Here is a 24,992-nt window from a genome sequence, read left to right as displayed (position 1 = left end):
TGACTCGGGACTTCGCAGCCAGGCTGGAACCATTTTTCACTGGTCACCAAAGAAAAACATGCATTCTCACCTTACCATGAAGCGTATGTGTCTTCTCCTGACAAATTTCAGACCATTTCCCTCAGGCGGTGCTTTCAGTTGGTCTGATGGGGAGCGGTACTTGTTGCAAGTAACCTGCTGGCTTTCCACAAGGAACGCCTTCTGCAGGACCCCCTCCAGGGCACCACCACAGGGCAACATCACCTCTTTCGGATGAAGACCACCCTATGGAGGGGGCTGGTGGTGCTTCTTTTGCTGGCCCTCAATCTCCTCCACTCCACATTATTCTAATGTATCAATAATTCATCCCCCCTCACAATTTAATTTGGAAATGAGATGTCTTCCTTACGTTTCAGTAGAGAACCACATGTGGATATGCAGTGAAGTTGGGCCCCACCCCCCTACCACCAGCTTCACTTCAGTGGAACCCAAACGTCAGGGCAACTACCCTAACTGTGCTGGTGCAAATGATTTCCAACACATGATTAGGATACTTGGAGTATGTTGCCTGTCTGCGGCGAGCTGTCATGATGCATTCTAACAAAACGGTTTTGAATGATGTAAAGGCAAGTATGTGAGACCAGACCCAGGGGATGGGGTGAGGATGTGGTGGTGGGAGAGGGTGGGGGGGGCTGAACTGACATTGCTACCAGCCCAATTTAAAGCAAGGTTCAACCAGCATCACAGCCTCAGAATCCTATACAATATGTTTTTGCCTTCATAGCACGTAAGCTAGCATTCACTGAGAATGGATGACTAGACAATTCTGTTGTTTGGGACTTCTGAAATAAACTTCTACAGAATCTCTGAAATAAACTGCCATTGGGATTATAAAATAACTGGACCTAAATGATGGTAAAGATGCTCCATAACAAAACTTGAGAAAGAAATCTTCACCCTTGAATGCACAGCTTAGAAACAAAGTCTGGAAACGCACAAGTTTTGCACCATATGAGGAACCTAAAATAGTAAACAAGGTTCAGTCAAAGTAGAGAAACGAGCCTGTATACATGTCCTGAAGGGCACGTGCATACAACGATGGAGCTGGTACTTTACTTTGCTTTTTTTATCTCTTATACTGGCATTATACGTAAATTTTACCTCCACATTGTTTTAGGAAGCTGCAACAGACAAAGCAAATTACAAACGGCTTTCAAGCACAGTTGGCACTTGCAAAAGCCTGAATTTATTATGCTACAAGGCCAGTTCCAAGAAATGTCACATAAAACACGCTTATTTCTCCCTTGGCTGTTACTCTGGAGATTAGTCACAAGATAACTGCATAGTCCTGACATTTAGATGTTTTCGAATGCACTTGTAAATACCACTGCCATCAAAAGTCGTTGATATTTCACTAGAATCACTTTCCTGTGGACCTAAACTAACATGTCATTCCCCAAAATGGCCACGAGATGGCAGCAAAGACTGGCACTTGGAACACATGCTGTACTACAGGCTTGGCCAAAAGGTTCCTGAGTTTTCCAGTAAAATGCAATGACAGGCAAAATTTTTTTTTTTTCATTTTCCTCAACCATGTGACTGGACAGCGGTTTTACCACTTACTTCCATTGTCCTCTGCTATCATTCAGTCAACTTCATCATTCCATCTGCCCAAAACATTATCTTTTGGAACACAGAACTCTTCCAGGTGCCTTTTGCAGTCTTCCACAGACCAGAAAATTTTTCTCCACTAAGAGAACTTAGGAAAGGCTGAAATACCAGGCGGTCCGAGGATACAACGTCTTATGAGTACTGTGGATGAATCGGGACTGCCCAGCCAGGCTGGAGCTGTTTTCCCCTGGTCACCAAAGAGAAACATGCTCTCTCACCTTCTCCTGATGGCCAGTTACGCGTCTTCTGCTGACAAATTCAGGACTCTTTCCCTGGAGCAGTGACTTCCGTTGGTCCAATGGGGAGCAGTACTTGTTAGAAGTAACCGCCTGGTTTCTGGCAAGGAGCTCCTAGTACAGGACTCTATAATGATCCCACCATATCCACAGCATTGCCCTGTCTGGGTGGACACCACACTTTGGAGTGGCTGCTGGTGGTTCCCTTCATGTGCTCATGACCTCTCCCAATCCACATTAGTGTCAAATATCAACAATTCATCACCTTCTCCACAATTTGTCTTTGAAATGGAATGTTTTCCTTGCATATCAGCAGACAATCTGATGTGGAAATGTGGTCAGGCAGGGATCCCTCCTCCTCCCCCCTTAACTTCTCTAAACCCAAATATCAAAGTGATTCATGTAACCATACTGGTGGAAATTATTTTCTACACTTCCTTAGGGATTTTTTTAGTATGTTGCCTGTCTCCCACGTGGCAAAATGGGTTCTGTCCTTGATGAACGTCTGGACTGGATGGCTATTGACTGTGACTTGTCCATCTGACGGGTGGGGAACCCTCACACAAGAAATCTCCAATGAGAAACTTCACAAACCACTTCTGACATGTTCAACCCATCACACCACCTTCTCCTATGTGCCACAAATCTTGTATTCCATTTAACTGGCCTTTTAACCCTCTTGATGTAACCCTCTTGATCCCACAGTGTAATGTACTGAAAATATTACTTCTGTTCATCCATTTTCAATATGAAAATAGCCCCACACTCAACAGTTCTGGTGAGCTTCTTCTCTTTTTTTTAATGCATGCTGATAGGACATCTGTCATGATACAGTTTAACTAAAGTGTTTCAAATAAACTTAAAGACAAATATGTGAACCAGAATCACATGATGGCAGAGTGAAGGCGAGGGTGGTGAGGGACCGAACTGGCTTTTTGGCCGGCCCAGTATAAAGCAGGCTGCAACCAGCATGGCAGCATTGAACTCATATACAGTTTGTTTTTTTGCTCTCATAGCACTTAAGCTGGAATTAACTGAAAGTGGGTGACTGGAAACTTCTGTGGTTTGGTATTTATGAAACAGATGCCTAAATAATATCCAAAATGAACCACTGTTTGAGATACAAAAATAACTTTAACTGAAATACGCTTAACATACTACATGCCAAAACTTGAGAAAGAAATTTTCACGCAGAAATACACGTAAGAAACAGAAACTGTAAATGTACCAGTTTTTGCCCCTATATGAGGAAACTAAAATAGTAAAAGACATCCAGACAAAAAAGAGAAAAAGAGGCCCAACACATGCCCCCAAGGCCACACACATAAAACAGTGACACTTTTATTTCATTTATGTATTTTATTTTATATTTTACACCATGGTAGAGAATATTGAATAAACTTTACTTTTCTCATTGTTTGAGGAAGCTGTAAGAAACAAATCAAATTACAAAAGATTTTTAGGCATGCCTGCAACTCGGTCAAAGCCTGCTGCTGGTACGCTATAAAGCCAGTTCCAAGAAACGTCACATAAAGCGCATAATTGCTCCCTTTGCCTTTAACCTGCACACCACTCACAAGGTAACTGGACAGTGCTGACATTTAGACGCTTTCTAATGAATTGGTAAATACCGCTGCCATCAAAAGCCATTGATATTCCACTGAAATCAGTCCCTTTTCCTGCAGACTTGAACTGAGGCGTCATTCCCCAAAATGACCGCCAGATGGCAGCAGAGACTGACAGTTGGAAACACGCTGGTACTATTGGCGTCACAAAAAGGCTTTTTACCGGTACAATGAACCTAAAACAGTAAAGTCAACCTAGGCGGAGCTGAGGAAATGAGTCCATAAACATCTCTGTAGGGCACGTACATAAAATGAGACTGCTTGTATTTTACTTTACGTTCTTTGAACTCTTGCTGGAGAGTTTTAAATAAATTTTACCTCCGTGTTGTTTAAGAAAGCTGCAACAAAGCAAATTACAATTTTCAAGCACACCTGGAAGTTGTAGAAACCCGACTCTGTCACACTACACAGTCAGACCCAAGAAATGTCACATAAAACACACTAATTGCTCCCCTAGCCGTTAATCTGGAAACCTGTAACAAGGTAAATGGACAGCCCTGACATTTACTCGTTTTCAAATGCACTCGTAAAAACCTCTGCCATCAAAAGTCATTTATATTCCACTGGTATCAACCACTTTGACTGCTGACCTGTACTGAGGCGTCATTCCCCAAAATTGCCACAAGATGGCAGCACAGACCGACACTTGGAACACATGGAACCACTTACTGGCTTGGCAGAGAAGTTTGTTCAGTTTTTACCATCAGGTGCCATGACAGGCACACTTTTCCTTTTCCCCAAAAAATGTGACTGAACAACGACTGGACAATGTACTCACAGCTTTGTTCCACTGCCTCCTGCCACCTTTCAGGCAACTTCACCATTCCATCCTCCCACAACATTGTTCTATTTCGAAGCAGAGAACTCTTCCAGGTGCCTTCTGCAGTCTTCCAGGGAACAGAAATTCCTCTTCATTTAGAGAAATTCGGAAAGACTGAACTAAATGCTCATGTACCTTCTGAGTCTTCTGCTGACAAATTCTGAACACTTTCCCACAGGCGGCTTTCAGGTGCTGTGATGGGAGAAACCCGCTGGGTTTCTGCAAGGAGCTCCCACTGCACAACACCCTCGGGAATCCACCACATACACAACATCACCTCCTTTGGAGGAAGACCACCCTTTGGAGGGGCTGCTGGTGGTGGTTCCTTTCTTTCCCTCAACTCTCCCATTCCACGTTATTCTAACATATCAACAGTGCATCCCCCCTCAAAATTTGTCTTGGAAGCAGAATGTTTTCCTTAGGTTTTGGTGGAGAACGGCTTGTAGAAATTCAGTCAAAAGGGGCCCCCCAGCACCCCATTTAACTTCTGTGGAACACAGCATCAAAGCCATGAACGTCACCGTGCTGGTGCAAAGAATTCTTGATCCTTGATAGGGACCCATTGAGTAGGTCACCTGTCTCCCATGTGCCATTACGTGGTCTGTCCTCAGTGAATGTCTCCCCTCCATGGCTCTCCGCTGCCACAGGTCTGCCTACCTGAGCAGCAACTGCGTGTGAGAAATCTCCATCATGAAACTTCACAATCCACTTTGGACACATTCCATCACTCACAGCAACATCTCCACACACACCACAAACCTTTTGTTGCCCTGCAGTTGTGCTTGTACCTTTCTTGAAGTGACAAAGCCAAAGGGGCTGAGAATGTTGCTTATGTTCATGCATCTTCAGTGGGAAAAGGGCCACACACACATTCACCACTTGTGATGAGATTTTTTATCTCCCCAAACCCTCTAAGACACAGGGAGTAAGGTAAGAGGGTCGACAAGCTCTTGCTAGAAAGTCTTACTGTCTAAAGCTGAGGTGATTGTGCTGAAGCTCTCTTCCTAAACCCAGTTTTGGAAACTAAATCTCTCAGGAATAAATGAGATGTCAATCCTGAGTAATTTCCCCAGTCTCCTCTTTCTTAACAGCCTGTTTAAAATCAACGTGCCAAGTATAAAATGTTGGCCCTCTTCATTACCGCCTCTGAAACTTTACATAAAAGTTTTATAGCAACAAGCTACATTAGTACATTGTTCCATACTTCATTGACATAATCCTTCAGTTATGAGAATAAGTTACTTCAGTTAGATTGTTAAATCTTACTTAAGTAAATGGTTACGAACATATACTCCACAAATTCACCTGCTATTAAATATCTGACTGTTTGCTTAAGTGGTGGAGAAATGATCCTTCCTCCAGCCTCAAGGATCTTTGGGCTGGTCTAATAATCCAACAGGTATAAAACAGATTAGCAAATGAAACAACCTATTTTGAGATATGCACAGGCATGGGAGCCTAACTCACATGAGAGAGTCAGGAACCCCACGTGCAGAACAGCATTAGACATAGAACGGAAACGTGGGCACATACAATGTACTGAGGCTGTGATGGCGCGAGGCTCAGAGGGGCTTCAAAGTGACCTTGCAAAATGATGCGAGCAGATGCTACGAAAAAAGGTGCTGTTCCCAATATGTCCACAAGGCGGCGACAAAAGTAGCATTTCCTGCTGGCCTCAACTCAGATGCTACTCCAAAAAATGCTCACTAGATGGCGGTGTGTAATAGAGTGTAAAAAGGGGGGTCCTGACAAGTCAGTCCTGGGTCCTCTGACTGCTGGGAGAAGTACTATTTCCTAAGAGAGGATGGAGCCCCCATAACAGGAGCTCTGGGTCCTCACCAGAGAGCATAAGAGGTCGTGTCAAGTCAGCTCTGGGTCTTATAAGCAAGGAGAGGGGTCCCACCTGAGAGTGTAAGGGTCCTGTGACCTCAGGCCTGGGCCACTTGAGTGTGGAGAGGACTACAGGAGAGATGGGAGTGTCCTGTCACTGCACACCTGTGTCCTGTGAGGGTTGAGAAAGGCCCGTCCCTGTGAAATGCAAGTGTCCTGACCCTTCACCTTTGATCCCGGTGATTGTGGGGAGAGGTATGACTTGAGAGAGCAGGGGTCCTGTCACTTCAGCTGTGGGTCCTGGGAGCCTGAAGACAGCCCCCCTCCAAGAGCACAGGGCTCGGCCACACCGGCCCTGTGACTTCGGGGAACATCCCCGCCTGTGGGTGTGACGGGTCCTGTCCCATCGCCTGTGCGCTGTGGGTGTGGGAACAGGGGCTTTGCAGAGAGAGCTGGGGGTGTTGTCACTTCAGCCCTGGGTCCCAGAATTGCAGGAAGAAAACCTCGCCAGGAAGAGGAAGCTGTGGTTCCCAGTCAGCACTGGCTGCTGTGAGCAGGAGGAGAGGCCCCACCCGAGAGGACACCTGGTCTTCTGACATCAGCCAGGGTCCCAGAGAGTGTGTGGCGGTCCAACATGGGATAGTCTGGGGTGCTGTCTCATCACCTTGGGGTCCTGTGAATGTGGGGTGGGCCCCTCACTGAGAAAGTAGGGGGCCCTGCCATCTGAACTCTGGGTCCTGAGTGTGTGGGAAGGTGCCTCTCCCAGCAAGGAGTGGGGTCCTGTCACAGTGAAGAGGGCCCCGACCTGGGAAAGACAGGCGTCCTGCATGACAGCCGAGACCCGTGGACGTGGGAAGGGCTCCCACCTGACAGAGTAGGGAGCCCGTCACACAGGCTCTGTCCCCTGTGCGTCTGGAAACCTGTCCCACCAGGGAGAAGAGAGGTTCCCGTCCCCTTGGCTCTGGGGCCCCCAAGTGTGTGCAGGGTCCCTCCCGGGGAGCGCAGGGGGTCCTGTCACATCGGCTCTGGGTGCTGTGACATGGGGGCTGGGTCACACTGGAGACAGTAGAGGGCACGGCAGCTGCAGCTTTTGCTCCTGTGGCTATAAGAAGGTGTCGGTCCTACCAGAGAGTGAGGAGCCGTGTTGCTTCAGCACAGGGTCTTATCGGTATGGCCTGGGGTCCCTCCTAAGAGAACAGCAAGGCCTGTGACACCAGGTCTGGGCCCTGTGCGTGAGTGGGGAGCCCACCTGGGAGAGTGGGGTCCTGTAGTCACAGCTTGCATCCTCCGAGTGCTGGGGGGTTCTCATCAGAGAGAACAGGGGTGGTGTCACATCTGCTCCAGTTAAGGGGGTTCAGGGAGCGTGGGGCGGGGTTTCACCCAGAGAGAGCAGCGGTCCCATGACATCAGCTCGGGGCCTATGAGTATGCAAAGGGGCCCGGCTGCCAGAGTAAGGGGTCGAGTCACTTCAGCTCTGGGTTCTGTGGTTATGGACAGGGGTCCCTCTCTGGGAGAACAGGGGTCTTGTCAAATTAGTTTGGGGAAAGGTCTCCCCAGCGGCAGTAGTGGGCCCTGTCATGTGAGCTTTGGGTCCAACCACGATGGGCATGTAAGACCTGCTGAGCGGGGGATAGGGTCAGGTGCCCTGGAGATTCCAAGCGTCCTCGAAAAACGGTCCAAGCAGCTGCTGAGTAAATAGGTGCCATCCCCAGGATGTGCACTAGATGGCAGCAGAGCATTTCCAGGCAGTGGACGTCTGAGAGCCAGCAAGCCCACTCTGCCAGCACAGAGGGACCTGTCCCATCAGCTCTGGGTTCTCTGAGTGTGAGGAGGGGTCTCACCCGAGAGAATATGAAGCCCTGACACCACCTCGTATCTGAGCCCTGTGATTGGGGGGGGGGCTCCCCCCTGAGAGAGCAGGGGTCCTGTCACATCTGTTCATGGGACTGTGTAGAGGGGATAAGCCTGAGAGATTGGGGGTGCCGGGATGTTAGTGCTGAGTCCTGTGAGTGAGAGTGGGGGATCCAGTTACTGCTGCTCTGAGTCCTGTTAAAGAAGAAGAAAAACAAGAGCAGGGTGCACCTGCAGGGAGAAAATAACAACGACCATTCATCAGTGCCCTATAGCCATAACAGCACTGTAACAAAAGGGCCCACTCCCACCCTCTGTCCCGAATAGAAAGCCTGGGCACTCACACACAGGCATGACTCTGGTCCTGATCCCCACAGTTACTGCCCTCGCGACAGCTGAGTAAATCTTATTCTCATTTTAAAAAGAAAACAGAATCAATTTGACTCATAGATTCCGCAAATCTAATCTGTATAAACATATGAAGTATAAGATGTGGTCCATAACTGCTGCTCATCTTATTCTACATAGAACCACATGCAGGGTAGGGCAGCAGTAGGTTTGTATGGGAAATTGTACAATGATTAATAAATAATGCAAGAATAAACTCTCTGTTTTGAACACTCACAACTGTAAACCTACATTTTCCCCACCCTGTATGTTCATGACAGTTCATTTCATCACTTAATAAACATTGACTAATTATTGTGAGCAGATCATTCTACATAGTTCTTATATGTTCTATTGATAATATAAAGTCCAAATTCTTTGTCAGGAGCCAACTGGCCAACCTGAATAAATTAGCGTTAAGTTGGGGTCCCTTTCACCCCAAGGAAGGACGTTGTTGTTCAGAAGAATGTAACTACCATGTTTTCCAGGGCCTTGGCAAAACCCCGGATGTGTGGCCTTCAGGCCAGCCATCTGTGATTTCATGTTGCTGGAGCCATCCTTGTATGACTCTGGGGGGTGCATCTTTCTATAAGTTTGCTGTGGCTGAACCGATAAAACAGGTGTATGCAGATTTCTGCAGAAGTTATGATTCCATGAAAGATTTTGAGATGAGGAAGGCTGGTGTCTTCCTGAGTGCACCGTGGTCTTCGAATGTAAAGAACTTCTGTGGGTTGACTTCCATGGAAGTAAGTCGCATTGCACTTCCACGGTTTCTCTCTGGCTGAGTTGCTGGGAAGTCAGTGTCTGCTGGGAGGCACCAGTACATCTTCCTGGGGGGGGCCTGTGGTTGACACTTTTTCCTGTAATTGACCCAGGGTGGTGCTACATGAGAGCACTCCCTCTCACCCGCCAACTCCACTTTGGTGAGGTTCCCCTTTATGCAATTTCACAGTAATAATTACAGTTAGTTGGCTTATTTCTGACCCATGGAAATGAAGTTATCTTTCTGTGCTCAAAATGAGGTGAGGGCCCGAAACCCTATTTCCGTTTTTTCCTGTGAAAGCCAGTGGCAGCTACACTGACCCCGGACCCCCGTCCTCAGATTAGGTGCCTTATATTTGTGCAAATTTACTTGTAGGTTTTCTCAAGGTGTTTTGTTTGTTTTCATTTCTGTTTGCTTATATCTTGTCTTCTTACTTCTGAAGCCTTTGTAGACCTGACAAAGCTACTTCAACAAACCTATTCCTCGTATCACCACTTCTCCCCATGGCTTTTCTGGTATACTTATTACTCCATGTGTTCAGTCTTTCAGCCCTCTGGGACTTCTTTTGTGTCTAGGAATTGCGTGGTCAGGATTTACTGACAAGTTTCCCAGAATGCAGTGCAGTCTTGACCGCGCCCTGGCTGGTTACGCAGCTATTTTTGAAAGTGGGTTTGACAAGGGAGGACGTGGAGGGGTCTAGACGAAAGTTGGGGATCCCGACTACAGTCTGGTGCAACAAAGACACTTTGTCAGGCGGCAGGAGGGCCACATCCACCCTAAAGACCTGCCCGGGCTCGGAGCTCCCAGCTCCCGCGGGTCAGGTCCCTCACCAGCCGCAGGAAAACTAGCCACGGCAACCGCCAAGGTGGTCCTCGCTGCAGGCAGAGTGACTGGCGCTCGGGAGACGCAGAGCAGCCAATCCCCGCGGGTGGGGCGGGTCTTCCGCCGGCCAGTCCCGAACCTAGGGGGCTCAACCCCCCCCACCCCACCCCCTCCACCCCCCCACCCCCTCCACCCCCCCCACCCCCGTCCAGCCCTTTCAGCTTCTTCTGGCCGCCCATTGGCGGGCAGGGCCCTGGGATCGCAGCGCTGATTGGCGGGTTGCTCCCACGCGGCTATCCCGGCAGGAACCTCGCCTCGGGCACCCGCCCTGCTCCCCGAGGGCGGGAAGCCCAGGAGCCCGGAGAGGGCCCTCCGCGCGGTGCGCAGCGCGACAGAGGACCTGGGAGACGGACCGGTAAGCGGGGAGCCCTGCCCTGGGGAACCCTCAGCCCGAGACCTTCCAAGTCCAGCCAGAGAGACCCCAGATGCCCTCATCCCGAGGGGCCCGAACCCCTTCAGCACCGAGGGGCGCGTCCGCTAACCCGGAGGACCCCACATCTCCTGACCCCCAACGCTCAGACCCCCAAACAGCCTGGAACCCCAGTTCTCCTCAGCTCGGGGCACCCTTCCTGCAGCCCGCCCGCCCGGGAAGACCAAATCTCCCCAAACGCAGAGACCCCGAATGCCGTCGTCCTGGAAACCGACTCAGTGGAGGGGACCCGGACGCCCCTCGTGAGACGCCCCAACTCCCCTCAGCCGCGGCGGCCTGGCCCTCTCCCCCCGGGACGCTGAGTGTCCTCCGCCCGGAAGACGCAGATCGAGTCCTGAGGGACCCTGGGCCTCTCTGCCCGAGAGACGGCGGAGTACCGGACACTGCGCCTGCGCCTCGCGCGGGCTTCTCCGGACCCCGGGGGCGCCTCCCGGCCCTTCCCCGGGAGAAGCGCGGTTCCTGCGCCGCCACAGGCCCACCAGCGGGGTCCCTCAGACGCCCCGCCGGGTCGGCGGAGCCCGCGCTGAGGCTGCACGTGGGGGAGAGGGGGCGGGCAAGGGCGACTCCCTCGGGCGGGTCTGCGGCTGCGCGGCCCCGCCCTGTCCAGCCCGTCTTCCGCCAGGGCCGGAGTCCCCCTCTCTGGGCGTCCTGCCAGCGGGGAGAAAGGCCGGCACTGGAGTGTGAAGTGGGACTCGGACGCGCTCACCAGCCGCGCTCACCAGGTAGCACAGGCGGCCGGCCGGGCCGGAGGAGCCTGGAGACCCGGCAGGCGCTGGGCCGGCTCCGACTCTGGCGGCCCCGTGCACCTGCAGCTCCCTCCCGCATGGACACCGATGGGGGGAGTTTGCTCCTTTGTGTTAGAGCGGGGCTGGCGCTGACGGTGCAGCGCTCACGGCAACTCGTTTCACTCTCCCATCGGAGCCAGTCCCATGGGCTTCCTGGGCTTGTCCCTCCCCCACGCTCTCTGCTTCAGGACAGAGGTTTTGTCTCTTCCCCAGGTCTCAGGGCCCACGACTGGCTTTCCTGTGTCACCGCCGCAGGAGGGCCACCGAGCTCCAGGAGGAGGACGACCCTGAGGACTCCGATGAAGAACGGGCTCCGAGGCAGCAAGGTGAGCGGCGGGAGGAGCCAGCGCTGCCCGCCCGACTCGGACCTGGTGTGGGTCGGGCAGCATCTCAGGACGTCACCAGGGAACAGGTTTGCTGGTGCAGCGGACGAGCAAGATGCACAACAGTGTGTCGCACAGTGAGGGGCTGTTCCCGTAAACTTTCACGTGGGCAACGTAATCGTCTATATTTATAGACGCATTAGTAAGCAGTAAATGTGTAAGAACATAAAGTGAGCGAGAAGTAACTACTTCAGAAGGGTCGTCATCGCAAGAGAGGGAGGCGGGTCTGGCCGGTGAGGAGGGTCCCCACACCTGGCTGATGGCCTGCATGGAGACGGAGGGGGAACAGTATTAACCGTGCTGATTTCGGGAGCTGGGGGGAGGGCCAGGGTGGGGAGGGGTTGATCACCGTGTGGTTTCCTGATGTCGGTCGTGGTGCCGTTCTATCCAGTATGTGTCCAGTATCGTGAGTGTTCGGTGGGTGGGGTCCGTCCACTTTCATGGGTCTGGGCTTGAAACACAGCTGAAGACAAGATGTGATCTTTAACGAGACTGGAATTCCCTTTCTGGGGTCAGCACAGACTGTGGATGCTGACCAGAGTCTAATGACACAGGAAGGGCGTGGATGGCCAGTATGTGCCCGGCGGGGAGGATACCAGAGAAAGGCCAGGTGATCCCGGTGCCCTTATCCCAGACAAGGCCAGTGGGAATGAAGAAAACAGGACGGAGAAAGGGTTATGTTGAGGATGTGGAGTTTCTGTGCAGTTAGTTTTACTACTTTTTTGTCAGGAGAGGACAATTTATTTTTTAATAAATGTAATAGATGCTTTGTGAACATAAGGTGAAGCATGGATGACACTTTGCCTATTTTTTTATCATTCTAATGAAATTAGTGGATGGCCCCAATAGAAGCCTAGGCCTTAATGAACAACAGAAAACATTTTCCAGTCATCCTGGGATTGTTCTTGGACTGCTCTCATTCAGAATTCTGTGTCCCTAATAAGAATCTCCAGGTTTTGGAAACATTTACCAACCAAAACACTGATTTCTCATCATTTTTCAGTGAAACCTTCCTGGGTGGCCTGCAGAAGGGAACACAGTAAACACCAGAAGGTGAGTATTTCCCAAATCCTGTTGACAACAAAATTTTCCTCATGGATAGAAAGGCAGGTAAGAGCAGGGAAATGCAGAAAGTATCCTAGGAACTGATGCCTTCCTTTCCTGGCCTCTTCAACACACTGTCTGACATTATCATCCTTCCTTAAAGATTTTATTTATTGACTTTTTAGAGAGGGGGAAAGGAGGGAGAGAGGGAGAGAAACATGAATAGGTTTCCTCTCCCACATCTCCAAGTGGGGGACCTGGTCCACAGCCCAGGCATGTGCCCTGACCGGGAATGGAACTGGTGACCTTTCAGTCTGCAGGCTCAGTCCACTGAGCCACACCAGCCAGGGCTCATCATCATTTTAATAGTTAACTATAGCAGCAATAGTAACTACCATTTGTTTCATTTTCACAATGTTTCAGACTTTAAGAGTTCTGTGTGAATAAACTCACTTAAACATTACAACAAGCCGATGAGGTATGTACTATAACTCACCATTTATGATGAGGGAAGGGAGCTTTCAGAGATCTAGAAATGTTTGATTACATGTCTAAATCACAGTATGTGTGATAGTGCAACCTAACCCATAGTTGCTTCTCTAAACCACTTACGAACTCATTAAAACTTTCATGGTTTTACCCTGGACACCGTGACTCAGTTGGGTGTCATCCTGCAAAGCAAAAGATCACCAGTTTGATTCCTGGTCAAGGCCCATGCCTGGGTTGTGGGCCAGGTTCCCAGTTAGGGGCGTGTGTGAGAGGCAGGTGATCAATGTTTCTCACATTGATGTTTCCCTCCCTCTCTTTCTCCCTCCCTTGCTCTCTGTCTCTCAAGGAAATATACAAAATGTTTTTTTTTATTAGAAAAATAAACTTTCATAGTTTCTAAAGTTTACATTGTCTTATCCATGTGTTATTACATCATTCATCTGACTGACAGTTTCAACCAAATTTCTTCTCTGCTGTGCTGAAGTGAGAGATGCACTAAGGCCCGCCGACTAAGGAAAGCATACATTGTGTAGTCAGTTTGTACAGTGAATGGTCCCAGGTGAAGAAGAATGTAAAATGTCCAGAATCACAGCCTCCCACTCTAATCAAAGAAAGTATCTCCCACCCCTGAGGAGCTTCAGGTTTGATGATTGAGAAATAACAAATAATAAAATGACTTAAGGACTTCATATAGGTTACACACTCTTTAATAGAAACTCATCCGTCTGGAACTGATTTCAAATGCCGTTTCTTGTAAGGTGAAGTAACAGCTTCTTTCTCTGAGTTCCAAGGAGGCTGCTCTAATGCTGTTTAGAATCATTTGTTCAGCCTGCCTACCTCTGTGTTGTGAGCTCCTTGAGATGCTGGTCCATACCTGAGTCTTCTCAGAAGTCACAGGCTCAGATCAGGGCTCCTGAGAGGGACTCCGAATGTTTGCTGGATGAATGATTTCACAATTACAAATTAAACTAGATGATCAGTGAACACTGAAGGTAATTTCTGTGAGATTTGAAATATGGAGAAAGCTGAGGGGTAGATTAATAGCGGGACTGTAATCACATTCATACTGTATTACATAATTCACAGAACACTTTGTTGAACATTATTTAATTGCACATTCACTAGAACATTGAAAATTAGCATGTTATAGATCATGGAACTTAAGACAACTACCTACTGGTACAGCCTAATTCAAACAATTGGTAGGAACCAGCTAATCTAAGTACAGATATGCTTTCTAAGGTATTTCAAATTTTATCACCATTTTATTTATTATCTAGATATGTTTCTGCCAACTATTTCTTTATTCTCTTCCAAATATCCTTCACTCTCAATATTATAGACACAGTTGAAAGAAGGAGCCATAAGGCATGAGTTCTAATCTTGGATTCATTACCCACATTGGCCCTATCCCCTCTAATATTCATACTCCCTAGGTATCTATCTCCAAGGGTTGAAGTATTAAAGACATGCATATAAAATGTATCATAGGCCTTAAAAATTTAAATACATGTTGTCTCTCAATATGTGGCTCTTATATTGAAGGCAACATCCAGGGTGCCATTAAGCAATGAATATAGTTTGAAGGAATTGTCAGGAACAACAAACTTGAGGACTGCAAGTGACTCAGAGCATGCCCAGAAACCAGTGTCCTCTCCTGGAGAAGCATGTGCCTTTGGAAAGCACACTAGATGAAAATCAGGTTAAGAGAAAAAATTTGGAAACTTTAGTTCCTCTAAGTCCTGTGGAAGGGCTGATAAGTATGACCCAGGTATGTGGAGCAGACTTTGGATAGGCCTGGATTTAAGCTGGGCTAAGCTCAGGCTGAATTTAGCAGTGGAGCTTTGGGCAAATCCTATAAATTCTCTGAGTTCCTGAATGCTAATGTGTAAAGTGAAGATAAGGATACTTCACTCATACCTCGCTTGAAAACATTAAATTAAATTTAAAACAGTTGACACATGCAACTGGTCCAATAAATCCATCTGTGATAATAGCAACCACACTTTATTGGTGTTGTGTGCCCAGGCCTTTACTCAATGCCTAACATATAAAGTGCACTCAATAAACATGTTATGAATGATTAAAGGGTGGCAAGTAAACCTGGTAAGGGAAGATCTAGAATCTAAAATTCAATCAGTCATTTGTAGTTGCTGTGGAGTCTAAGCTTCTGAACCAATAGTTAACGGAGTAAAATATCAGAGTACGCAAAAGGACAAGTAATAATTTGATGGGAGGAGATTATGTTATCTAACAAAATGGGAACTAACAATTTAGATCCCACCAACCTCGCTCACCTGCCCTTCTCCAACTTAGAACTCAGGAGAAGGGAAATGGACGGGAAGACGTACAGCCTACGAGAAAGAAAGGGCCATGTGTACCAAGAGGTCAACGAGCTCCAGGATGATGACTACCTTTGTAAGTGACCCTCACTAAGAAGCATGTTATGATACAATAATTTCATCTGGTCCTTTGGTCCCCAAATCATTCCATTCCTCTAGTGACAAAAAGTACAGGATTGAGTCTCAATGATGTCAGTGTCGGACTTTCTCTGAAGCTCTTTGTGTCCAGGAACATGTGCTATACCTTCCCTAACCCCTGTTGCTCTCACCTCCAGATTGTGACAAGTGTCAGAACTTCTTCATCGACAGCTGTGCTGTACATGGGCCCCCTACATTTGTAAAGGACAGTGCAGTGGACAAGGGGCATCCCCACTGCTCAGCCCTCACCCTGCCCCCTGGGTTGAGAATCGGGCCATCGGGCATCCCTGAGGCTGGTCTTGGAGTATGGAATGAGGCAGCTGATTTGCCTGAGGGTCTGCACTTTGGCCCTTATGAAGGACACATCACAGAAGATGAAGAGGCAGCCAAGAGCAGATACTCCTGGCTGGTGAGAACTATTTGCCTCTTCCACTGTCCTCTGGCTTCCCACATGCCTTCTGAGGCCTGGAGGGACCTCACCTCCCACATGCTAGACATGGAGGGGGACAGTATGATTAGCTCTGTGTACTGACTGGACTTTACATGAACACAGAGCTCCTGTTTAAGGATCAGAAGGTAAGTGGGAGCAAAGTGGTGCAGATACAAGGGAGTGGCTCCTCCCTTGTGGGGCTCCCGCTCTGATTGGACAGGTAGACTCGGATGCGTAGAGGAGAACTAAGAAAAATATGTGGTCACACCTGACAGTTGAATCCCCATGCAAGCTGGAAGAGCTTTGATGACAGTGGAATAAAATAATTCTTCTGACTCTTACCTCCCCACACAAAAACTAAAAGGTCTTTACCTTCTGTTTTGAAATGCAGATCGCCAAAGGGAGAAACTGCTATGAGTATGTGGATGGAAAGGACAGATCCTGGGCCAACTGGATGAGGTGAGGTCAGCAGGTCTCTGGGGCCAGAGGGGACTCTCATCCCCCACAAGCCCATGTATCTTTCCCTCTCGTCATGCCTCCGTCAGTGGTCTCCCTTCATCCTTTTTTTCCTCTTTTTCTCCATACAGTGTTCTTTCATTTCAGGGGACATTTAGGAAAAAACTATAGCATATGTCCTCAAAATATAAAGCTCTACTAGAAACAACTTTGGCTCTGGGATGGACCTTGAAGAGCCTAGATTCACCATGGACACTGGATTACACTTTAATTTATCAAATCAACATTAATTAAGCACTTACTGTATTCCAGCTTAGATGCAGGAATATATTACTTAAACAGATCACACAACCATGTCCTTATGAAGGACTTCTTGCAGACAGACATAAAAAAAAACGCTTTTAGAAGCATTTAACTATAATTTCCAAGAGGTGCACAGTGTCAAGATACCACAAAGCAAGGATGGCCTAAACCTGTGAGGGCAGCAAAGCATCCCGGCCTCACTTCTAATTAGAACTGGGCTCTGAGGCCTGCAGAGAAATGGTCATGGGCCCCTTTCCTGAGAGGGGCTCTCTTTTATCAGGGATAACAGAATGTGGATCAACTACTATTGTTCTGTTTTATTTTACTAAGTAAAAAAGGACCTTCAATTTTCTATGGTAACCTTGGGCCAGGCAAGTGAATGGTACCCTAAATAAAGTGTATGGGGGTTGGACAAAGGACTCTCAAGAGAAAATAGATGTTGGCTGAGTACTGGATAATTAGTGAGCTAATTTAGAAGCAGAGCCCTAGATCAAGCACCAGGCTCTGTGGTGTGAGACAACTCAATTTAGAGTTTGTAGAAACCAGAGATCACTAAATATTATGGCCAATCAGGGTGGAGGTTAAGTCTACACTGTGTTTTAGAAAATGGTATTAGGCAGCATTTGCACTGCAAGCAGGACTTGGAGATAAGAATTCACGTGACATGCTGACAGACACTCAGACACTGAACACAGATTCCCCAGGAGTATGAGGGGCAGTGGGCAATACCAGAGCCTAATGGGCCTTAAGAATCAGTGAGGAGCTGGACATGGATGTAACAGGTAGTGGGAACTCATCACTGTGGTTTTCTTTCCCTTCCTCTGCCTCAATCCCAGGTATGTGAACTGTGCCCGGGATGATGAAGAACAGAACCTGGTGGCCTTTCAATACCACGGGCAGATTTTCTACCGAACCTGCCGGGTCGTCAGGCCAGGCTGTGAGCTGCTGGTCTGGTGCGGGGATGAGTATGGCCAGGAGCTGGGCAGCAAGTGGGGCAGCAAGTGGAAGAGAGAGATCGAGTCCGGGAGAGGTGGGCACCACTGTTCTACAAAACAGAAAGAAAAGAGAGAATTCTCCATAGAAATATTCATGATCCAACTCTTAAGTAGAGTAAAATCCACTCTAAAGTCAGTCAAGTTTCAACTCAGATGCTTCAGAAATTCACAATTCATTCATATGCCTTTGACTCTTAGGCAAAATTTTTATATTATTTTTAAAATATTTCATGAACAAAATACACAACTGCATATAGTACTAAAAGACTGAAGGGCAAAAAAAAAGTTTTTAAGTACTAACCAGTTCTCTCACCAAGGCAGTTTTTCTGACACTTTTATAGCTGTTTCTTTTTACTTTTCCTCCATAGTTCTAAATAAAACATTTTTTGTTTATAGGCATTCATTATTTTTTAAAGATTTTATCCTGGCTGGTGTTGCTCAGAGTATTGAGCACCAGCCTGTGAACCAAAGGATTACCAGTTTGATTCCTAGTTGGGGGCACATGCCTGGGTTTTGGGCCAGGTCCCCAGTAGGGGGGCATGTGAGAGGCAACCACACATTGATGTTTCTCTCCCTCTCCCACCCTCCCTTCCCCCTTTTCTGAAAAGAAATAAATACATAAATCAAATCTTTTTAAACAAGCTTTTATTTATTTTTACAGAGAGTGGAAAGGTGGGAGAAAGAAAAACCAATGTGCAAGGGAAAGATTAATTGGTTGTCTGTGGCATGCCCCCAACCCTGGCATGTGCCCTGACAGAATGGAACTTGTAACCTTTCAGTTTTCAGACAACACCCAAAGCACCAAGGCACACCATTCAGGCAGGGCACATTTGTTCACCATTTCAGTGAATTGTCAGGTGAGATCCTACTCTGAGGCGCACACGGTCCTGGGACATGGAAATACAGATTAACATGAGGGTGAGAATCACTGCTTTTGAGGAGCTGACCAATAAAGGAGGGAAACCCAGGCACACGTGCTTGCATGTGCATAACACCACACAGTGGTTAGTGCTTTGGAGAAAACTAATCCAAGACAAGTGCCAAGGGATCAGTGTGAGGGGAGGTAAGGTGTGGCACGTGGTCCAGGAAGGGCTCCCTCAGGAGAGAACATTTATAAAAATACCTGCAGGCAGAGGGAGCAGCTACTGCAGGGAAGAAAAACAGTGAGGCATTGAATTGGCTGAGGGTCATTCAGGTCTCATCTCAGCCTAGAGGGTAAGAATAGAGATCAGACAGATGCTTAAGAGCCCGAGAATGCAGTGCTGATGACCAGAGTTGAGACACTGGGCACTTTTCTGAGTGCAAGTGTGCAGTCGTCAGCTGCAGAGTGGTGTGTTCTCTGTTCTGATCATGCTTTGTTAATTTTTAGAAAATAAATGCCAGTGGGGAATCCCCTCAGAGATTATTTCCTGTCCAAGTGAGAGCACATGGTGGATTGGCCAGAGAGCAACAGGAGTCAGGCATGTAAGACATGTGGTTGGAGAAATATTTTTTAAACAGGACTTACCAGGATATTTGAAATGGACTAACACTGAATGAAATGAAGCACAAATATTTGGTGTGAGGCTTGAGGAATGGCTTCCTTTTTAAGATTTTATTTATTTTTAGAGAGGAAGAGGAAGAAAGACAGGGAAACATCAATGCATGGTTGCCTCTCACATGCCCCCTGCTACTACTGAGGACCTGACCCACAACCCAGGCACATGCCCTGGCTGGGAATCTAACCAGTGAGCCCTTGCTTCACGAGCAGGCACTCAATCCACTGAGTCACACAAGCAAGAGCAGGAAAGATACTATTTTATAGTTTTGAAAAACTGAAAGAGATCCAATTCCTAGTTTTATTTAATATGACGTAGAGGGTACCTGTAGAGGGGAAAGGTCACTGCCGTTCAGGGAGTGAAATTGCCTCTCCTGCTACTCGAAAGTTCTCAGTCTGAGCAATGTTAGCAAAGACCCTTCATGTAGGCTTTCTGGAATTCTGAAGAAGGTGCACTGCATAAAAATAAAAAGAAAGAAAGACTGGGAGTGCACACTTTGTGGGAGACGGAGCTTGCGTTGTCACCACAATAAGAAGGATTCATGGGGCAGGTCTTACCAGGAGACAAGTCATATGGCCCAGGCATTCTCATCAACATCTGCCCTGACCAAAACTTTCTCTTTCAGCAGAACCAAAGCCAGAGGTGCACCCATGTCCTTCCTGCTCTCTGGCCTTCTCCAGTCAGAAATTCCTCAGCCAACACGTGAAACTCAATCATCCCTCTCAGATTCTCCCGGGAACATCTGCAAGAAAACACCTCCAAGCAGAGGACCCCTGCCCAGAGGATGAGAATCAGCAGCAACAACATACTAGTACACACAGCTGGAATGATAAAGCTGAAGGTCAGGAAGTCAAAGAAAGGTCCAAACCTTTGCTTAAAAGGATCAGTCACAGGACATTCTCAAGACCCTTTTTCCAACCTTCCAAAGAACAAATGACAAGTTCTAGTGAGCATGAGAGGATGATGGAGGAAGAGCCCCGCAGAGGCCAGGAAGAGAGTCCAGAGGACACAGGGAAATTATTTGTGAAAGCTGGAATGTCAAAAATTTTAAGAGTCCAGCACAGTGGGTGCTGGCAAGGCTTTAATGATGGATCATATCTCATCGCACACCAGAAGACAACCTCAGGAGAGAAGTCCTATATTTGCAGGGAGTGTGGGCGAGGCTTTACACGGAAGTCAAATCTCATCACACACCAGAGGACACACTCAGAGGAGAAGCCCTATGTCTGCAGAGAGTGCAGGCGAGGCTTTACATATAAGCCAGATCTCGTTAAACACCAGAGGACACACTTAGGAGAGAAGCCCTATGTTTGCAGGGAGTGTGGGCGAGGCTTTGCACATAAGTCAAGTCTCAACAGACACCAGAGGACACACTCAGGGGAGAAGCCCTATTTCTGCAGAGAGTGCAGGCGAGGCTTTACATATAAGCCAGATCTCGTTAAACACCAGAGGACACACTCAGGGGAGAAGCCCTATGTTTGCAGCGAGTGTGGGCGAGGCTTTACATGGAAGTCAAATCTCATCACACACCAGAGGACACACTCTGGGGAGAAGCCCTACGTTTGCAGGGAGTGTGGGCAAGGCTTTAAATGGAAGTCAAATCTCATCACACACCAGAGGACACACTCAGGGGAGAAGCCCTACGTTTGCAGGGAGTGTGGGCAAGGCTTTACACGGAAGTCAAATCTCATCACACACCAGAGGACACACTCAGGGGAGAAGCCCTATGTTTGCAGGGAGTGTGGGCGAGGCTTTGCACATAAGTCAAGTCTCAACAGACACCAGAGGGGACACTCAGGGGAGAAGCCCTATGTTTGCAGGGAGTGTGGGCGAGGCTTTACATGGAAGTCAAATCTCATCACACACCAGAGGACACACTCTGGGGAGAAGCCCTATGTTTGCAGGGAGTGTGGGCGAGGCTTTACAGACAAGTCAGATCTCGTTAAACACCAGAGGACACACTCAGGGGAGAAGCCCTATGTTTGCAGGGAGTGTGGGCGAGGCTTTACAGGGAAGTCAAATCTCATCACACACCAGAGGGGACACTCAGGGGAGAAGCCCTATATTTGCAGGGAGTGTGGGCGAGGCTTTACATGCAAGTCAAATCTCATCACACACCAGAGGACACACTCTGGGGAGAAGCCCTATGTTTGCAGGGAGTGTGGGCGAGGCTTTACATGCAAGTCAAATCTCATCACACACCAGAGGACACACTCGGGAAAAGCCCTATGTTTGCAGGGAGTGTGGGCGAGGCTTTACACGGAAGTCAAATCTCATCACACACCAGAGGACACACTCAGGGGAGAAGCCCTATGTTTGCAGGGAGTGTGGGCGAGGCTTTATACGGAAGTCGTATCTCATCAGACACCAGAGGACACGCTCCGGGGAGAAGCCCTATGTTTGCAGGTGAAGTGAATGAACCATTACTATTAAATCACATGTCAATAGCCCTCAGACGTCTATGGAACCTTACTCTCCCCAAGATGGTAATTAGTACAGAAGTCACTGGTTAAACAAACCCTCCAGTTTCATGACAAGAGATGAGATGGACAAATAATTCCATGAGTAATATGGGGATATCAGCACCAATCTCTCATGGTTTTTTGATGGCCTTTTCTGGAGTTTTGTCTCCATACAAAAATGAAGCCCACATCCCTCTCTCAGCCACAGAAATTCAACCCTCTTTCATGTTTTTTTCATGGCCTTTTCTGGAGTTTTATCTCCATACAAAAATGAAGCCCACATCCCTCTCTCAGCCACAGAAATTCAACCCCTACAAATGGGTGAGTCTGGAGCCAGTCTACTTTGGTTACTGCCCAGAGACAGGGATTTGAGACAGACTCACCAGAGAAGGGAATTCCCCGGACTCCTGGGAAGTGGGGCCTTTTCTCTTAATAGGCTCCCTACCCTCCTCCCTTGGCTTCTTTTGGCTCTTCTCCTAGTTTCCTACAACCTCCGAAGCCTCAGAGGTGAACAGCCGGGGGGGGGGGGGGGGTGTATGCTAGTGCACAGGAGTGAGCCTGTCTCAATCTGAGCACCTGGTCTTTCTCACTCTCCTTGCTGCCCCTTCAGAGTCAGCATTTCCTGGTGCACAGCATGCACTGGTGTGTGAGGATAGATGGTAAGCCAAGGCAGGGAGGACAAGGAAGACAGGTCTTAACCCACTAACTCAGCAGTCCTGAGCCTGGTCCAATTCTATTGCTAGATGGTGCAGCATCACAAGAAACTCCATGCTAACACATGGAAGTTCTAGGTATCATTTCCACCATCTGGGAAAGAAAGGCTTTCAGACTATTCATCCCAAGGCCTAGAAGATGGGAGGGGGTCCACAGCACTCAAGGAAGGACCCGTAAAACAAAAACAGGCTAACCGTTTGCCTCTGTCAACTGTCTGTTTTATGAAGCGTCCCTAATGTTTACAGAAAGAGCCCATAGATAACTTTGGGTAACTGTTTTAACTTTAACTGTCTCCTGTCTCATATGTATTTGACAAGATGACCAAATGGGGTCTGAAGCCAGATAAGGATTTGGGCTACCGACGCCCACACATACCTATGTTTGAGTAGTCTCATCCCCCGTGGAAGCTGGTACCACTTTTACCTGTCAACCAATATGTAAGTTCTTTGCCCCCCATCGCACCAACTATATAAGTTCTCAGGACAAAGGACCTGGTGCTCTTGTCACCCAACTTCTTGCCTTTCACTCCCATCTCAGCAAGACCTGTCCTCTTCCATGAGAACGTATCACTAACAAATCCTGCTTGCACGCTAATACACTTGCTGATCTATAATGCTTTAGTGCATTGGCAAGAAGAACCAAGTTTCTCCTGTGACAGGTGCACCCAGTCTGCATATGGCATTCATGAAGCCTGCAGCACAGGAGCTTCTGTAATGCACTCTCCTTGTACCTGGGTCCCAAGGGCTGAATACACCACTGACACCATCTTGAAATTAGTACTTACTGTATCTTTACACTTTTGTTTGTGAGGTCAAGACTGATGAGATAATGGACATGCACACTGTTGGTCATTCCTGGCCACCCATTCACAGATAATGTCCACAATGGCCCAGGAGGACAAAATTCCAGTGGGCCCAATGGTGGGAGTCCAGCAAGACTGAAGGTGAGAACGGGGTAAACATCTACATCTTCATAAGCATAAGGAAGGGTGCTAACAGCTCCCAGATGTCACCCTTTTCTTAGAACCAGAGCTGAATTCAATACACAGAGATGGTGAACAATTAGTGAGGACCCCATCATACCCTCTCCTGCATGAGGGAGACCTAAGCATGACCCACCCTGTTCCTGCTGGGGCTGGGTTCACCAAAGGGGGGACACCCACCCCCCATGACCAGGAACAATGACCTTTCTGTCCTCCCAGTGCCAGGCTTGTGAAGAAGAGTGTCTACATAAACTATGTGGATTTCAATAATAAATACCCACTATTATGTTCTTTTTATGCTTTTTTAAAGGAAGGTGTATTTCTTGGGTTTTGTTTCCCTTCCCTGTTTCTCCCCCACCACCACAGCCCAGAGAGAACACCATAAACTCAATATTCTGTGGCTTTCAGCATGGGCCATGGGAGAGGGGCAGAGTCCTGCTGTAATGCTGGCAGAGGGGCTGACATTGAATTCAGTGGGAAGGGGAACCCACAGACTGCCACGTGATGCTCACCACCCCCAACACCAGGACAGACCCTGGAGTTCTCCCAGAAGGCTTAGTGATTCAAGATGAGTAGAGAGGTCTGTTCCCTCTCCCTCCCCTTCAGCAGCAAACCACATTCCTAGTATAGCTGTCAGCCTCCAAGGTGTCCCCCCAAATGCACATGCCCTTGTACACTCCCTCCTTCAACACAACCGGGGTGAGCTGCATTGTGAAAATGGTGCGTGGCTCTCAAGGCTAAGTCATAAACAGGCCCTTTTGTTTCAGCCTTGCTTGCATAGTTCGCACAGTCTCAGACCACCTTGTGCAGGGAGCTGGGTGTTTACACACACCTCCCACCCACCAACTCAGCGGCTGGCATCCATCATTCTGCTTCTGAAGTGGAGGCTCCAAGAAGTGAGGGCAGCCTGACGTCTGCTGGATTCTGAGTCTCTTGCCCTTGACAGGCAGCTGAAGTCACTGTCCTGTCCCCATGACACCTGGTATGCTTCCAAGGCCATGCTGGCTGCACCTGCTGGCTTCCCAACTCCTCCACATGACACTGTGAGTGACCTGGATGGGGCAGGTCAATAGTCCTTGGGCAAAAAGGACATCAGTGGCTGAGGTGACAGGACAGCATGGCCACCTGCCTCCATCACACACTCGACTGTGACTACAGTGGCCACCGCAGCTCTGGCGAGTCCCACCTGGTTTATGTTCTGATTGTCCGCCACCCAGGTAAGGGAGCTCTGGGATGGCTTGGGGGGCCATAGCTGGGCTGTTGAGGGGTCACTGGCCAGAATGGTCAGCCACAAACAACAGCTCCCTGCCCTCTAAGCTGGGGTCAAGTAAGCCTTTCAGAGATTTGGCAGATTTGTCTTGACATCCAGACCCTGCCCTGTCTGCCGCTGGTCTGGCCCCTGGTCTGGCCCCAGTCCTAACTGCCCTGGAAAGTTCCTGACCCAGCGAGCCGCCCTT

At 48.4% G+C, this 24,992-nt stretch overlaps 1 pseudogene; it reads left to right on the top strand.

Annotated features, from left to right (window-relative positions):
* LOC123824289 overlaps window positions 1-21,528 on the top strand; it is a 47,899-nt pseudogene extending 26,371 nt beyond the window's left edge.
* Window positions 21,529-24,992: the final 3,464 nt, after the last annotated feature.

The sequence above is a fragment of the Phyllostomus hastatus genome, unplaced genomic scaffold (genome assembly GCF_019186645.2).
Source record: "Phyllostomus hastatus isolate PE091 unplaced genomic scaffold, TTU_PhHast_1.1 phas_contig_551, whole genome shotgun sequence".
Classification (NCBI taxonomy): Eukaryota; Metazoa; Chordata; class Mammalia; order Chiroptera; family Phyllostomidae; genus Phyllostomus; species Phyllostomus hastatus.
The sequence above is the reverse complement of the archived record's forward strand: the minus strand, read 5'-3'. Positions and strand labels throughout refer to the sequence as shown.